A 5,696-nucleotide genomic window follows, 5' to 3' on the forward strand; every position below is an offset into this window, starting at 1 on the left:
CAGTTAATAACAATAACATTTAATAAAAAGGAATGTACATTAATGTGAAATAATGAAAACATGGCTTTAAAAACACAAAAAACCCCAGATATGCTCAAAATAAAATTAAAGGAATAAAAAGAAGGTCGTTGGAAATCGCATGGGGCTAAATCTCAAACATTGTGCAAATGGGAATTATGACTGATACCTTTTCTTTTGTCTGACTTAACTGCACAATGTATGTACTTAGTACACATCTCCCTGCAATACGTTCCACAGGTAGGAACGCTGCTGCACAATCAGTCTGTGTGCCACACCTCCACAGGGTTCCCAAAGAAACATCTGTCTGGATGAGGGTGCAACCACGAAACCTTTGCAACAACATGGCGTATAGGACGCGTGTTAGTTTTTAACACTGATTATAAGAAATCTCTTAATGACTCCAGCACGCAGCTCTGCATTTGGGTCGAGGACTGGTTCGTCCAAGAATTTGTATTTCTCTCCACGCCTCTCTTTTTAAAAAACCCAGGTCTTTTTTACCAAGGTCTCTAATGACTGAGTTACTTTCTTGTAACAATAGGTTAGTTTGGGGTACAGATATTCCTTGCCGTTGAAGCTTATCATCTTTTTGGACAGACAGCATATTCAGTGAAGTTGTCGTACTGGTATATTTTCTTAGTTAATATAAAGTCTTGGGAATCATACCAGCAAATTGCATTAATCAATCAACTTTATTTATATAGCGCTTTTACTATGACGATTGTTTCAAATTAGCCTCACAGTGTCAAACGAGACCGTATTGCAACAAAATTTTAGTTGGCTGTAGGGTCAACAATGTTGGCAGATCAATATTATAGTTTATAGAATTAAATAAGACCTAATTAATTAATTTTATTTGTATATTTAGTTGAATAACTTAGATCATAAATTTAGTGTTATAGTTTGTGTGTCCCCAACTGAGTAAACCAAAGGCCACAGTGGCAAACCCAGGAGACACCAATCAACACTGAGAATATTTCCAATGAGCCATCAGTTGTCTGAAGCATAGCAGCAGTGCAGTGATGGCATCATCTGAAATGTTGAACAATGCTTGCCAGGTTAAAAGCATTATTGCTAATAGCTTTACAAGTAATAAAGCAGAGCTGTCTCTATTGTCATTATCTTCTTCAAGTTTGTCATCTTTAAAATCCAAATGTTCACTGTGCTGACCATCTGTAAAGACATGTTGCTCTTCATGGTCACTGTCATCATCTGAAGACGTTTCACTGAGCTCCAAGGAAAGCCTGAGCAGCTCATTGCGTTCTTCTTCTTCTTCTTCTTCTTCTTCTTCTTAAAAAGACATTTGTTAGAGTTTTATTTTTTTTTTAGAAAAAATTAATAGAAGTGTAACAATACACATCTGTCTGTGTGCATCAATTTAAATGTAAGGAGCCTTGCCTTCAGATCTGCCGAATCTTGGTTCTCATGTAAATGCTTGGTTTCTTCAAATATGCAGAAATCAAATTGCTCTTGGTCTCCAATGTCCCCTGTAACAATTAAAGAACAATACAACGATTTTAGCTACACACAAATTTACATACACAAGCTAAATACAAAGATTTAGTTTAAACAGTGAAACATCACAACACCAATTGGTTAATGGCTGGAGCTATGCATTTGTCTAGCATTATCTTAAAGTTAGCAGCTTTTTACTAAAATCCCTTAGAATCACATATCATGCACTTTACAATACAGCATGTGTACAGGTCATGATGGGCCATAGAAATGTTAATGGGCCATTCGTAATAGTTTATCCAAATAACTTTAGTTATTGTTATGAATGGCCCATCATGATTTAAATGTTCAGCAAATACAGCTATGACCAAATTTGTAATAAATAAAAGTTACAATGTATTAACAAGACTTATGCCTATACTGGAAAAAACACAAACTTACTACATTCTGAAAACAACCAAATCACTATTGTGTGTCAACTCTAACCAAAGCAGATCATGAACATCAGTGTAATGTTGCACGACATCTGTAAATATATAAAACAAATGCTGATGATCACCATCTTATTTTACTTGTCATTTGGTTTTACATTAAAAAAAAATGTTCAGTAACTTACCAAAATGAATACCAGCATCATCCCAGTCCACAGGTCTCATTTCGGCTGGATGAACTTCCCCAGCTAACAATTTTAGGTTATAAGAACGTTCCCCTAACGTTCCCATTAAGTTCTAAAAACGTTTTTGAACGTTCTAGGAACGTTGAAATGTCCAGTTTGTGGAACGTTGTATTAACGTTCTCATTAGGTTCTAAGAACGTTAAATAACGTTCTTATAAGGGTGTGGAGTATGATCAAATAAAATATTCCTGTTTTCTCCTTTAATGTACTTGCTTTTGTTTATTGACATCTTATACTTTCTTAAAAAAAGCTAAAACCACTTTTATAATTGACTTTTATATTTATATTACATTTATATTTAATACATAATTAGTTTACTAGATTTTTCTTCTGATTGTAAAAAAATAAATATATACTCGAAAATAGCATTTAAGTGTCATTAAGTTATCTCTGGATATACAAATTATGTATCTTAAGTTTGAGAAAAAAGCTGTATGACTAATTTGTAATGACTAATACTTTTTTAATGTAGTAACGTTTTTAAAACGTTCCACTAACAATGTAAGAAAAACGTTTTATAGGTAACGTTTTTAGAACGTTATTCAACAGCAAATAACGTTGGCACAACGTTCTAATAACGTTACTGCAAGAACGTTTTTTGATAACTTTGAGAGAACTTTTAGAGAACGTTAGCCAACGTTCTGAGAACGTTCCCTGTTAGCTGGGTCATCACATACACTCACTTCCAGCTCTGTGTTGTGATTTGTCTCAGCTGTAATCGCTCCATTGTGAAAAAAAAAACTTTTTTTTGTGAAGATAAAAATATGCATGTGAAACATTCTCGTTGCAGTGGTCGCAAAACCGCCGAGCTCTCTTTCTCGTATTATTATCAACAGGTGGTTGTCCTTCCATGTTGATAGATAATTATGTCCAGCATTATATTTTTGCACCAAATTAAAGATACACCTGCGACGCGTCATACCGAGGGCGTGGTTTGAGTGGGGATTAGCAAAGCAAACAACACGCGCTAAAGAGGGGGGGGGGAGGGGGGGAGGGGGGGTTTGAGGTTTGAAATCAACCACTCACAATAAAGGTTGAGATGGAGGCGCACCCAATAGTAGTGTTTTGTTTCATGCGCGCGAAAGTTGAAACCTCCGCATTGTTTCCGGAAGTACAGAGAACGGATTGTTGTTTTTTTGTGGTGTTTGGTTGAGATTTGGAATCGATCATTTTCGACAGATTTAATATGGAGAGTAAAAGGAACCTTAGTTTTTCTACTCCACTGAACAAAGCCTCAAGCTCAAGCCCAGTTACTGTGAATGCCTTGATGAAGCAGCTGATCTCCGGCCAGAATGCTATATCTCCTCAGCTTACTACTTTAATATCTGCACAGCATGAACGGGCTGATCTTCTCCAAGAGGCTCTCCAGCGTCTTTATTCTCTCGAGCAAAAGTATGAGCAGCACGGACTAACTTGCAGGAAGAGCCGAACAACACTGTGAAAAGATTTAAAAGGGCACGTAACGTGAGGTAAGTTCAGTTATTGTTATATAATGTGTCTGTAAACCAAAGTAGGCTTACAATTAACGTTAGCCTAATAACGTTATGTGTTTTATCTCCAGCGGTTACTTTGATGGCCATCTTATTCAAACTTGAAAATATTGTGGTTCTTGCAGATTGTGAATCCGTTTAAACGCATTTTAATTTCAAACTTTACAGGAATCTGTAAGGTGCCTTTGTGTGAAACCCAATTCAGAGAACAGCCCACACAAATACGATCCACAAACTGGGTAAGACTGCTTATTGTATACTGTAAATGTTAGGTTAACCTACTTCTAACGTCATATGGATTTGAAATGCCAAAACTGAATTTCATTAATTATAACTGCAACTTTTCCCCACAGAATAGTCATCACACAACCTCGCTTTGACCATTTTCCTTTGAAGAATTAAGTACAACTTTTACAGATGTTGACCCTGAATGTGTAAAAGGTGATCTTAAAGATTGTATTATTTTTTTTAAAGTAATTTTATATTAATATTTACCATGTGTGCTTTGTTTTGCTTACTTTTATTGGTATTACAATTATTCATGATTTATTTAGCAGGTTGCAAGACATATTGAGACCCCACGGAGGAAGTTTTCTTTGGCTCAGCCTGAAAAGGCCCAAAAAAAGACACACTATGAAGAACATGGCAAAGAACCATCAAAGAAAGTGAAGGGTAAGTAAAGAAACTTGCTAAGCATTTATTTTCTCTTTAGGAGATATGATTTTGTCAATATTGTGATTAAACTTATACATTAAACCCAATACTTTGATCAAATCTGAGTGTGACATAACCATACTCATTAGTGAATAATGCAAATCGCATGTAAACTGGAGTGAAGAGTTCTGCTAGTCATGTGAGCACCTTCCTGCGATTAAGACCTTACTCTTAGAATACATAGTTGTATTATTGTTGCACATGTAAACACAGTCTGTGTTTTAGTGGTTAAATTACTGTCATGTTTTGCAGTTGCTGGAGACCAGGTCCAGGGTTGTACAAGCTAACGCAGAAAGAGACCTGTGAGAGACCGCAACAATAGAGCAGATGTCTGATAAAGATGATGCTGTTGTTGATGGAAGGCCAGTGTGGATGGTGAGGTCTCCACCAAACAGAACCGTTGTCTGCGCTCTCCCAAGTGCTACGAACCAGACTAGAGGCTGACCCATGCTACACGTCACATCATCAGTGCATCATTATAATGTATTTTTACAATGCTCTTTGGAAATGTTTCCACTTATATATATTGTTTACTTAGAACCAGTGTTGTGCAAGTTACTTCCAAACTGTAATATATTATAGATTACTTACTACTGCTATTTAAAAGTAATTCATTACACTACAATATTACTGTCTCAGAATTGTAATGCGTTACATTACTCCTGTATTACTTTTGAGTTACTTTCACCAAAATAACTACAGAAGTAGCTCTTAACATTATAAGATGTAGACAGAGAGCATTTTACATCCAGTAGAAGGCGATATGATGAAGAATAATGACATGGGCCATCCAGGCTAACAATAGAGAATTGGCAAAAAAGTGAATGCTCAAGACAATGCAAGAAATCATGACGATCCATCTCTGTTATAAGTATTATTTTAGAGGTAAAGTGATTATCTGGGAATAGCTTAGGTCTGTTCATAGACACAACAGAACTGTGTAAACTCTAAGTTATGACAATATGCGCATTTGTTATTTTCTTATTGTTGCGACATAGTTGCGAGATAGCCTAGTTATTTCGGTTTTAGAAAAAGGTTGTATTTGACTGCATTTGACTAGCCTACGTTCTTGTCCTCATCTCTAATAAACTAAGCAATACGCATCCATCTCGCGAATGTACAGTAGGGATGAGACGGTGTGGACATTTTCCCACCGGTTAATCAAAGTGTGATGACATCGGTATCTGGGCTTTTAAATCACTAGTCTATTTAACCGAAAAGAACATGCGCACTGCCGCTTGGGCATTAATAACGGGAGGAGTGGATGCAAAGCGAGTGCTTTCAATGAATTCCTATAAAAGTTAAGCTTCCATATGAACTGAAAACGCGCCAGTGCGCGCACA

General features: G+C 36.3%; 2 long non-coding RNA genes across 2 annotated transcripts; one reads left to right on the forward strand and one right to left on the reverse strand.

The window, feature by feature from the left end:
* Positions 1–1,035: 1,035 nt before the first annotated feature.
* LOC137045176 (uncharacterized) lies at positions 1,036–2,147 on the reverse strand. The gene is made up of 3 exons (XR_010898713.1): positions 2,090–2,147; positions 1,417–1,505; positions 1,036–1,293 (listed from the first exon to the last, which is right to left on the reverse strand). It is a non-coding gene; the product is annotated as an uncharacterized lncRNA (long non-coding RNA).
* Positions 2,148–3,653: 1,506 nt separating this feature from the next.
* On the forward strand, positions 3,654–4,702 carry LOC137045510 (uncharacterized). The gene is made up of 4 exons (XR_010898787.1): positions 3,654–3,878; positions 3,993–4,080; positions 4,194–4,311; positions 4,606–4,702. It is a non-coding gene; the product is annotated as an uncharacterized lncRNA (long non-coding RNA).
* The last annotated feature ends 994 nt before the right edge of the window (positions 4,703–5,696 follow it).

This window comes from Pseudorasbora parva, chromosome 17 (genome assembly GCF_024679245.1).
Source record: "Pseudorasbora parva isolate DD20220531a chromosome 17, ASM2467924v1, whole genome shotgun sequence".
Taxonomy (NCBI): domain Eukaryota; kingdom Metazoa; phylum Chordata; class Actinopteri; order Cypriniformes; family Gobionidae; genus Pseudorasbora; species Pseudorasbora parva.